Source organism: Brienomyrus brachyistius, chromosome 4 (genome assembly GCF_023856365.1).
Source record: "Brienomyrus brachyistius isolate T26 chromosome 4, BBRACH_0.4, whole genome shotgun sequence".
NCBI classification, from domain to species: Eukaryota; Metazoa; Chordata; class Actinopteri; order Osteoglossiformes; family Mormyridae; genus Brienomyrus; species Brienomyrus brachyistius.
In genome coordinates this window covers 20899046-20911367 of record NC_064536.1, presented here as the reverse complement: position 1 = coordinate 20911367, position 12322 = coordinate 20899046, and the positions used below count along the sequence as shown (strand labels likewise).

General features: G+C 45.8%; 1 long non-coding RNA gene across 1 annotated transcript; it reads right to left on the bottom strand.

The window, feature by feature from the left end:
- Positions 1-10836: 10836 nt before the first annotated feature.
- LOC125740723 (uncharacterized) lies at positions 10837-11706 on the bottom strand. The gene is made up of 3 exons (XR_007397744.1): positions 11444-11706; positions 11321-11349; positions 10837-11219 (listed from the first exon to the last, which is right to left on the bottom strand). It is a non-coding gene; the product is annotated as an uncharacterized LOC125740723 (long non-coding RNA).
- Positions 11707-12322: the final 616 nt, after the last annotated feature.

Genomic DNA, 12322 nt, shown 5'->3' with positions numbered 1-12322 from the left:
CAGGACAAAAAAAACACACACACAGACCCTGAAGAGGAAGTCGGATATAAAAAGAAAGAAAGAACACCAATTTGTTCCTTTTGTGGGAACGAGGCATGAGTGTAATCAACAGGAAACCCCAGGTCACAAAGCAGCATCACCCAATTGGACATTTACCACTGCCAGAAACACATATACAGGGCGGCGCCACAGGGGCTCTGGTCCCAGCTGAAAGCCGATTGGCCCACTTAGTGCCCCATTCCTGTCACTCACAGATTCAAAACAGATCATTGGCTAATGATAAGGTTGCCCCCTCTTTATGAATTATGCATCACCCAATAAGGCTGTACATTTACTGGGGTGCCAGGAACACATATACAAGGCAGGGCCACAGGGGCTCTGGTCCCAGCTGAAAGCCGATTGGTCCACTTCGTGCCCCATTCCTGTCACTCACAGATTCAAAACAGATCATTGGCTAATGACAAGGTTGGCCCCTCTTCATGAATAATGCATCACCCAATAAGGCTGTACATTTACTGGGGTGCCAGGAACACATATACAGGGCAGGGCCACAGGGGCTCTGGTCCCAACTGAAAGCCGATTGGCCCACTTAGTACCCCATTCCTGTCACTCATAGATTCAAAACAGATCATTGGCTAATGATAAGGTTGGCCCTTCTTTATGAATTATGCCCCCTTTTATGCCCTGCACTTTCAAAAAAATCTAAGTCTTCAGTAGTGGAAAAAGCAGCAATGCTGTCTCGAGTCCCTTTTCTCTAAAGACGCTGAGGTCAAGTGCGAAATCGTTTCTGCATTCCTCCAGCGATAGCCACGTCTGTACTCATCTCTCTGTGTTGACGCGGTGACCGTGAGCACGGGCCATGGATAAAACAGCAGCATAATACGCTTAGCTCCAGCGTGACGACGCAGCCCTGGGGATGTGGTTATTACCATCTAAACGCATCCACTCCAAATGCATTCATTTTTTCAGCATGTAGCTTTCAAATACATCAAGGTGACCGGCTGTGGAAGAAGAATTAGAGAGTATACTGTCTGCTACACGCCTATATTTTAGAGAAATTGAGTCCCTTGAGAACTAGGAATCATACAGTGATACAACGGCAGGCAGTTCTCGATTCACGGAAATTACACAAATTACTACGTAAGTCAAATTTTATATGTCAGATTTAACCCCCTCAAACCATTCAAGACGCCACAGAGCAAAAAACACATAAGCCAAACATACACCAGTAATATGCACTAAAGAACACATATTAAATAAATGAAAAGACAAAGTTTAAATATATTTTCAGTGCATATTGCCTCTTTTGCATTAGTGCTTCCATAGATTTCATGTATCTTCATGTAAATCCAGATTCACGGTGAGTCAAGTGCTTCCTGTATAGACAGGAGCTTGGGGGAGACAGACGTGCGCCGTAATAGTGTGACCTGAGCGTGTTTACGGTCGCTGACTGTGAGCCTAATAGCTCTTGTGACAGGATTGAGGGTGTACCAGCTCAGTGGGTAGGATGCAGGTTCGAATCCCATCGGATATATGGAGTTTGGATCCTCTCCCTCTGTGTGCATCTGCTCCCAGTACTCTGCTGTTCCCTCTCCGCTCTGAAGGTTTGGCTGGATCTCTGTCTCTAAATTTGTCCGCTGTGGCAGATTTGCGTCCCGCGCCTTGTGCCCCAGGCTCTGCGATCTGGGTTAATGGAACCTTAATCAGTCGCGCTCCACCCCTCTCGCCATGACCCGTGAAGCCATTCTCCTTCAAGCAGCTCCCATTCACAACATCACTGCACCAACACAAGGCATGGCAGCGCCATCAACCCCTCGAAATCCACTCGGTGCTATCGCTCACTGGATTTCACTGTCTTCAGTGTATCCCAGCAACCACTGGAATCGTCACCCTCTGTGATCTCTTTTCTTTCAAAGAATTCATTAATGTCTGCATTCATTAATATCTGCTTATATTACAAGGACCAATAATAGATGTTAATACTCATTTAAAAATTATTTATATTTAAAAATGTATTTGTTGTGCAGCATCTTATTCAGGGTGTCCCACTTCCTAGGACAGACTGTATAATTGATAACTGATTATGGTAGATGGATGGATGGATGGATGGATGGATGTAGCCAGTACCATTCCATGGTATTTTTGTAGATGTTAGATTGTATGGGGCGGTGCCACCTTTGTGCAAGAGAATCAGGTGACCGTGACATTAATTACCCTCATCCTGACTCCATGTGCCTCGATACACATCCCTGTTTCTTTTTCTTGCCCAATCAGCTGCCTTTTTTGTGTCCCCACCACTCCTCCACATTGTACCGACTCCGCCCCCTGAAATACTTCTCCCTAAAGAACTTGGAATTTTGCGCGCCGCATTCCCGTCACTCGGATCCACTTACCATCCCAAACAGCTGAAAAATTCCCTTCACTCTGAGTTTATCGGGTTCCCAGTCTGACAGTACGGCACCGTGGCATGTTGTTATTTATTGTTTATCTGTTTACCGATGTCATGGAAACAGGGAGACACGTTCGGTGATCCTGCCAAGTATCCAAGATGGAAAAGCCTCAACGAATGAACACATAATCTGCTCGGATCTACTGGCAAAGTGAGCCGTTTATAATTCCCAGATAGATGGATCATCCTTCACTAGTCACCCCTCACTTGTTGCGTTGCACTTGTTACACCATGTTCACGCCTGCGCTCACACCTGCTCACACCGGGCCTGGTGTCTGACCTTCATCCAGCTGGGGAAGCTCTGGGTGTGGGATTTCTCAGGAAGTGGCTAATTTGTATGAACAACTATCTCATTGTCAAGCTAGAGGCTGTAGGCTCTGACTAGAAAGGTTAAAGAACATAAGCTGAATGCTCAAACTTAGGATCAGACAAAAAGGTGTAAAGAAACACAACTTCATCTTGTGTATTCCATCTACCCATATCCCACTCAACTGTCTATAGTTTTTCAGGGCAGGGAACTTCAGTCAGACACCGATTTGACGTGTGATTCATCATCAGGATCTGGGCCAGGGAAGGTGATGATTACCTCTTCTGCCACTCTTACCCTGGTAATTATCTTATCTTGGCTGAAGGAAGCAGAGCACAGCTCCAAGACTAACAGTTGCCGTGGAACGACATCAGACCTTGGGCATGGCAGCCTTGGACAGGAGAACTGGGTCAAGATGGAGAACGATTCAGCTGAGATGGGGGATATAAGGGCAGGCAGGGCTTGTACTTCTATCACGCCATTGGTCGACGCTGCTGAAATTGCAGATCCAATCCCGGGCTCCCTGCCTGGGACGACAGGACCAATGAGGATTAACTGGCAAGCGAACGCTACTGAACGGGTGGTGTCTTTATATGATCTGGCTGATTAGAAGATGCTTTCCATCTATCTAACTATGTATGTAGCGCAGGGTCATGACGAGCATGGAGCCTATCCCAGGACCCATAGGGAACCAGGTAGGGGACCTTAGAGAGAGTGCCAGTCCATCACAGGGCACATACACACACTAATGGTAAATCTGAGGTGCTGGTGAACCTAGCTGCATATGAGGAAACCAAAAACCTAAACTCCACGCACAGAGCAGAGGAAGAACGCAGGGCCCCAACTCTGGAGGTGTGAGGCAATAGTGCTACCCACTGAGACAGAGACAGACATATTCTGCAAAATATGCATAGCCCAAGGGATGACCTCGCTAGACATAAAAATACGGCTTCCAAAAAGAAGCATGTCTTTTGACAGGCAGGGCGTCTGTCGGAATGCCGCATGTGTGTGTTGTAAATGTCAGATAGCAACAGCAATCACAGCCAAGTGCCCCGAATCCTAGATCAACTGATAAACATTTTTTATCAATATTGATCGAAATCTGTCTGCAGATAAGGAATCATCATAACTGCAGCCACCCCGTTTAAACTCTCAGCGTGGCCAAGATTCATAACTGGGTAAGAATTATGCTAATAGAAAAGAAAATGGAAAAAAAAAAAAAGAAATCTCAAACTAATTTGGACGGATCCTAAATAAACCCTTCGGCAGACAGGAAATGAGAAGCTCTCGTTCTTCGCAGTTATTTAAAAGCCCTTTCAGGCAGCGCTTCTTTGCAAGCCAAAGACAACAATGAAGGCGTTGTTTACACAATGAGAGAATTACAGGCCAGCGCTTGGATTAAGCTTTATAACGGCCAGCAACGAATGAATGGGGTCCAGAGTGTGGAATGATGATGAAAGGGTAGGTTTTCCCACTTAAAAGTCCTACACTTGGATTCCGTAAGAAATAATAGTCTAATTCAAACGGAAACTGAGCCTTGAATTTGATTCTGAGATGTGGCGTGTGTGGACTGTTTGGATTAACAACTCAGTAAGAAGGTGAGAGAGTAATCTGACACGTCGTGGAGAATCTATACCGAAGCATTTCCTGCTTCACACCTCTGGATAGTGTCAGGTTTTATATTATTTTTTTTCTCGCTGTGAGTTAGCTTTGCACGCCTGAATGGAGTATGGACTCCAGCCGCATCGAATCGTGGAAAATGATCAGTGTTGTTGTGTTTGTCTAACCGAGGATGGATCTGCTCGTCTGGTATTTATGTTAAGTCACCCTAGGTCTGTGTTACAGCAAAGAGCACAAGTGGTGAAGCGGTGATCTGAGAAGTTAACCCAGACATCAGCGTGCTTTCTCCCACCAGTCTGAACCACCTTTCCAAAGCAGATTCCCAGGATTGAAGTCACATGTGAATTCTAATTGTGGCTTTTGTGCCCCTGGCCAATGGCATTGCCAGAATCAGGTCAGGTGACTCACCATGGATTCAGACCAATGAGGCCAGTGCTTCAAAGGCCTTCGTCCCCCGGGTTTATAAAGAGGTGTATGTTCTTATAATTATTACTGAATTACATATAAAGTTTACCTTAATGTTGTTACAGTGGGTGGACTGCTGTCCATTCTGAGATGACCCAGACTGTAGCTTTGTAATTTTATTCCTTCCACAGTTCTCAGCATGACGGTGATGACAGCACCTCTGGGTAGATGTGATGTCATAGCTTGTTAACTTTTCGATTTGGGGACCAAACACACCACTAACATACACACACATTTCCATCAAGGTTTTTATTACCTGGTGTCGGACAATTCAGAGGAGACACAGCAATAAATGTGACAGACACCATGACAGAATGTCATGTGACCTGCACCATCCTCTACCCCCACCCCCCCCAATGTGACAGGCTGCCCCTTGGGGGGCCCCCTACTCCAGACCCTGCCCTTATCTGTCACATTCGTCCCTGTTTAAGTAGGGCTGGCTGTAAACCAGGCGACGGCATGTAGCACTGTGAGCCACAGATTAACAGTGAAAAGGACGGTATTGAACGGAAAACAGCCGGCTGATATCAGAGAAAGCTAAGCTACACAATACTCCCAGACTAATTAACTTAACCACAACTGGAGGTGTCTCCGAGGGCCTGCTGTTTCTCATAATTGTTTTAATTACGCCACGATCTGCAGAATTCTGCATCGCCGTTATCCTTTTCAGAAATACACCTCTAACGCACACCTATGAATTTAATTAAATGATTTCTGGGAAATCTTCAGACTTAGCTAGTAAATTTAAAAATATTCTCTTTTTTTCCACGTGAACACAAAGCTCATTATGAAAACCTTTTTTGAATGTACCCTATAAAAATATCAGTTTTTTTTTTTCTCCATCAGAGGTCTTGTGGGCTCTGTAACTCGCAAAGCTTGTGGATTCAGAGATCTTAGCTGGTTTACTGCCATCTCTTCCATATCTATTAGTGTCTCCTTGCAATGATTTGAAGCACTGCTCACAAAACAGGTGGGCTTTAGCCAAAGCCCGAACGTAATGGCTGGTCATTGGCCAGAAACGGTGGGGGGGCAGTCCGACACCGGTATCATTATGATGTTATGAGGCAACTTGTAAGATAAACTTATTCAGCCGACTTGAGTCGCTTCCAAGACGGCACCGGAACATTTTCTAATCTGAAGCCAGACCGTGTCAGGTCACCTCCAAGCTCATAAATGTTGAACGTGTTGACATATTTGGGTCATTGGGCTCCTTAACCAAGCATATTATATTATTTCCATTTTCGTCTTGGGCCTGAATGGTCTGCTGGCTTCCTGCGGCTGATCTGCCTCGTCGTCATGGCCTTGAAGGCGGGGGTGGCCGAGGGGGAGGTGTGCTGTGTGTGCCAGCCGAGAGATTGAGGGATGGGGGGTGGAAGTGTTTTGACAGCTCGGTTCTGGCCTAAGTGATTTCAAGCCTGGGGAGGCATATTTATTGATCTGATGTCTTCCAAGCTTGGGGGATGGGGGCCCTTCAGAGAAGAGCACCCCGGTTAGAAGCAGCCTCTGAAATCTGCCCGAGCGAGCAGGGTGGGGCAGAGGTCCCTCAGAGAAGGTGGTCTGAGGTCCACAACGTTGGTCTACAGGCAGAGTGGCGACTACAGGTTGGCTGAGAAAAGTAGAAGTCTACAAGATGGAGTGAAGTCTTCAGTGGGAGTGAGGGTCTGCAGAATAAGTGTAGTCTAGTGTGGGACCAAGGTCTCTAGATGATTTAGGGTTCGAAGTGGAAACATACTCCGATATGAGGACAAGATACAAACTTTGCACACACGCATTCGATTTATCAGATGAGACATAAATGAAAATTATTATTGGTCTACCTTGAGGCACTGACAATGGAATAGAGAACACTAACATGGTCCCCCAAGGGACCGCCCCCAGAGGTCAAAGGTCATTCCTCATTGCAGCCGATGATTGTCAGCTGGTCGGGGTAGGCCTGACACCGCCTTGACGCCTGTAATTTAATTCAGCATCTCTCAATCAGCCCCCACCCTCTGTGCTAAACATCAGGAAGGTGTCATCTTGGCAGATCAGAGGATCTCTCTACGTGGGGACCGCAGTCTGCCTGCCGGACGAGACCCTAGACGGCTGCCGCCCGGCGATTTCCATCTCGCCCGTCTTACCCCCATTTTCAGTTCAGGAGGATCTGAATTTTGGAAAAAACAGCGTGCTGAGCGGCTCCCCGGAGATGAAGCGGTGAAACATTCGTGCCGGATTTTCCGGAGCGCTGGGCCATCTGCTGACTCTGGCGATGAGGCCTGATCCACGGCACTGTAAGCGACATATTCATAATTGTATCCGATGAGATTCCATCAATCCGTTTCCAGCAGGGTGCAGTCATGGCTTTTCCTTTGGGCTTTTTAATCTTTTTCTTTTCAAGTGATATCGGTTTCAAGTTGATGGGTCATGGATCATGTCAAGATGGTGGGATGCGGCTCAGCGGGTTAGGATACCATGACTGTAATCGGAAGGCCATTGATTCAAATCCCAGGGGTAGTAGAGTGATTCCACCATTGGGTACGTGAGCAAGGCCTTTAACCCCCAGTCAGAGTTGGGTAACTCAGGTCCAGAGAGTAAAAGTCCAGACCAAGATTTTGTTTCAACCAACCAGTTGAGCATAAAGAGTCACAATCACAGAGACTCAACTGGTTGGTTAAAACAAAATCCCGGCCTGGACTTTTACTCTCTGGACCTGAATTACCCAGCTCTGCCCCCAGTTTGTTTAGGGACTGGTAGACCCTGCCATGTCAATTGTACATTGCTTTCGATTAAAGCGACTGCTAAATTAATCTAATGTTCTTTTTGGACACCATATGCTTGTGGACAAAGAGTCACCCCCCCAACAATGACGTTGTTATGCAACTCACTGGAAGAGCACCCCCTCCCCCCTCAATGAGGCCATTGCCTCATCCTTCCCATACGCACGTGGGGGGCATGATGACAGCACTGCTCCCTATGCATTTCATCTCCGTGCAGTTTCTGGGGGGGGGGGGCTTTTTTTATGCCCTCACTGTGATCACGCTTCACGCTGCACCCAGCATGCTAATCCGGCACTGGTGGCCTGCCGTGAAGGGCAAAGTCTCTCCGTAATTAAATAGAGACAGACAGGAAGATGCTATGAGGATATCCAATTAGACACGCTAATTCATTAAAGTGTCCAATAACACACCACATTATAAGCATATGAGGAAGATGGTATAGAGCTGTCCAATTAAACACGTTGCTTCGTTACAGTGCCCAATCACAGACCACATTATAAACATACAGGAAGATAATGCAGAGTTGTCCAATTAGGCGCTCTGCATCATTACAGTGCCCAATCACAGACCACTTTATAAACATACAGGAAGACATGATATACAACTAATATGATATAGACCAATTAGTTGCTGCCGTAAAAGCCAAAGCGTGAACATATGAATGGGGGAGGATGATGTCGACATTGAGAGGCACGGGGGGACAGTGCGGGATGGACACTCATCCCACATTTCCTTAACATATCACATCTCCTTCACATCCCACATTTCCTTAACATATCACATCTCCTTCACATCCCACATTTCCTTCACTAGCATAAGCCCATAAAGGGGTCCAATATAAGCACAGAGGAGCTCAGCCCTGTCATTGGCAGAACCAGAAGGAAATCGGAGACCAGGAGGACATCAGGAGGGCTGGACCTGGGCTGGCATTGGGCTTCCCCTGACTGTCTTCTAATCATTGATATTAAAATAAACTAAGACCTGTTTGGTTTCAATCTTTGCTTTACTCTGTTTTCCCTGTAAAACAGAGTGTTTTTCTGTTGTCTGTTTCGTTTTTTTCTGTCATAGCGGTCCCCAGAGAAAGTACGCGATGATTAATGAAACCAATGTCCTCTGTTGTGTTTTGCAGAGGCCTCGTGGGGGGTAGGGGCATCATTGGTGTTACTACGGCAACCGCTTACGCACTGTCCCCTTCCAAAGCCCTTCATTTTAAGGGTTATGCGGCCTGAAAATGTTTCCGGTCCATTAGGCGTTTTTGATCAGTTCGTTTTTGGGTTGGGGTGGGGAGGGGCTGCCTGGGAAATCAATGCGATGTGGTCTTATACGGGCCGACGTGTCTCAGGTGTTGCACACTGCTTTCGCAGGAGTCTGGTGTAAATGAACACACTTCCTCTGTGTACCACTGCCTACAACCCTAGATATGTAATAACACGATACAAACCCAGCTGCTGCTTATCAAGGCTTATCAGCCTGTTATCTGATTTATGTCCACAGGGTACAGAAAGAAATGGCGGTGCGAGGCACTCTCAGATGACACCGATCTTAGGCTGAACATTACCGCAGTGATGATTCCCTACCTGCAGGAGGTGCTGCGCATCAGAGCAGAGCTAAACCTGTCCACGGGTGCAAGTCGAGCTGGCTGGCATTAACCTCAGTCACACTGAGAAGCTGTCTGACGCGTCGTCCCAGTGAGACTGAAGCCTGAATTCCAGTGTGAGGGAATGCCAGAGTGAATAAAGCCAGACAGAACTTCGGTTTTACAGGACCGATATTCACTTACGGTGCTGCTGTGCTTTGTGTCTGTTCCCCACCTACTTAGAGAAGTTCTCCGACAGTAGCGCAGATGAACTTTCCGCGTTGCTAGAGTCTTAGGGTGCCGTGCTTATGATCATAGAGTCACCAGCTCAAATCCTGCTGTCAGCAGGTCCTTGAGTCCCAGCTGCTCAGGAAACACTGTTTTTTTAAACTGTACACCACTTTTACTCAAAGTCTTTGCTAAATAACGAACGTGCGCGTTTCCTACCTGCAGTATCACTGGTGACATTCTAGCCTTTATCACCCTACTAAGGAGAGAAACGAGGGACGAAAAAGACTGTTTTTTATTTATTTATTTTCAAACTGACTCAGCAGTGAAGCCTTTCTGCCAGCTGCAGCCCTGGTACTGATGCAGTCTGGGAAAACGGCCATGGGTTTTGTCAGTAGGCTGGTGGTAAATGCTCCAGGTTCAGCTAAAGGAGGACTGTCTGTAACGCGGGCAACGTGTGACACACCTTTCTCTGCCTATTAATGGAGGAGGATACAATCACCATTTTAATAAGCTGAAACCAGAACAGTGACAATAGATAGCGTCATATGCAGTCAGATCATGTGACCACGTGGAGCCGTTTGTTAGTGTGGCTAGTCTGATAAAAAAGACCAATTGATTTTCATTTTCCTAAACAATGGAGATAATCATAGAACAGTATGCACACACACACACACACCAGTAATGACTATTATTACTACTAATAATAGACATATTGCATTAATATTCCAAAGAAACAATAATGTATTATATGCAATTTTTATCATATTTTAGCAGACTTGGGGATACGTCAAATCAAAAGCCTAAGGTAGTTTGCAAGAATTACAATAGATCATGACAGCTAATTGAAATTGAATTTTTGAGGCTAATCCTCTTCAAATCCTGTAAAAACATCCAGCACAATAAGACTTAATTAAGTCCTCTACCGTGTTCAGCCTCCCCGCTTCTTTAACAAATGCTTTGATTCGCCGCCCAGTCATTTTAAAGCAGCTGACGGGACATTTAAAGCGGTGACAAAGAGCGACGGACGTTCCGATGCCGGTCTGTTCCGTGTAAGATATGGTTTCGCGAAAGCTTTGATGGACGCTGCTTGTTTTATAGGGCTGGACTGTGCACAGCTGCTTTTCACGTCGGCCAAGACACTTCGGCTACCAATAAAGCGTGATTAGGACTTTCGTTCAAACGTAAACTAAACATCTGTCAGCACTTTAATTTTTCATGTTGACGCTTTTAAAATGTTCAGCGCGATTCATATTCTATCTAGTTAGTCACTTACGCAAGTTAAAAATGCCCACGTTTCGTGCGGGTTCACTACCCGTGGCTGCCACTGGAGGCGACGTAGTGAATGTAAAGTGCACAGAGTAGGCTCAAATGCAAACCCTTCGTCCTGCTACTGGCTTTTGATCTGAACTGGACCTTAGACAGGCTTCTCTGTTGTACCCTTGAGCTAAGTATCCGAATTGTTTCAGTAAATACACTGGTGAGTGATGAATGGATACCATGGATGTCAATGATGAATGGTAAACTTAAAGCTACGTGACTTGTTAACAGATGCTTTGATGGTTGGAGGCCATCGGGATGTTGATGTGGGTACCTGGTGTAGCTGTTTTCTGACTCCCCCTAGAGGCGACGATTGAGTATTGCTGCTGTGATAACGCTCTCGCAAAATCTTCATGCCATTTGCTGGGCCTCAGTGTCAGGGCGGAGACTGGTCCAGGATCAGTGACGAGTTCCACAGAGCCACAGCCTGCTGCTCTGAGAATCCGCTGGGGTCCGAATCAGAAGACCTCATCCGGAGGTCCATAAGTGCTCTGCTATCTTTGAATGGGATCCATCAATAGACTGATCAGTACAAGCAGTGTTTAGTAGATAGGATCATGAGCTTGTAACATGGGGATGGGGGTGTTTTTATGTCTTACCAGATGGTACTTGACAGGAATCTCTCTGACTGGGTAAAAATTTAAGTAAAAAGTAACATTGTAAGTCTTTAGGCTGCTGACGAATTTGAGAGTGTTTGGACATCTGGTGCATTGGAAACCTACCGCAAACAGGACATAAAAATGCTTTACGCCCGTATTTTCTGTCATATGCGAAATATGAGGAGGTCCAGGTCAGTCCACAGTCTCAGCGTGACGGGGACCTTTATGGGCCTCTGCTGAAAGCCGTTTCTAACAAGCAGCTGGCCAGAGGCGAGCTCATTAAAGGCAAAGCGAATTTTGCCGGCTTGCGAGTGACTGCAGCGCACGTCCACCAGTACGGGATATCACCCTCTACAAACGCAGGTTTAATGCGGCATTGCATACCACTATGGGATACGGAAGTCAGTCGATCTCAGCTTCCCGCTTATGAGTCCTTTGGGATTGCCTTCGTTTTACCATTTCTGTGTCGCTATTAGACGATTATACGGGTCGGCGTTCGTTTTATATGTAAATGACAATAATATATTCGCAGAAAGTAATGGAAAGGAGAAATAACCTTGGGAATGACAAGCAAACATTTAAAGGGCTCGTGTGATGAAGCACAGTTAGAATTTTGCAGAGATTTGTGGATTTTCCCTTTAATTGGCACATGATTATTTCCCCTCCTGCAGTAACCGTGACAGTTTACTTTGCTCTTTCCCCTCCGACATTAAAGCCGCAGGTGACACTCGTTTTAATTGTTTTTTTGAGTGAATGAATAAATTATCACTATTAATTACAAAACAAAATTTAATATTACCTTTAGATACATCAACTAATATCAGTGAGATTGCATAGCTGAAATTGCTGTCTTTTGCTTGTTCTGGTTTTGGATTTTATTAACACGCGCTCGTACACTTAAAAGGGTACGCAGGATTATTCTGTTTTATGACGGCGACTGTTGTCATTGACATGGTTGTTCATGGTCGTCATTTCACTCATTTCAACAAGGGTAAATTAAAA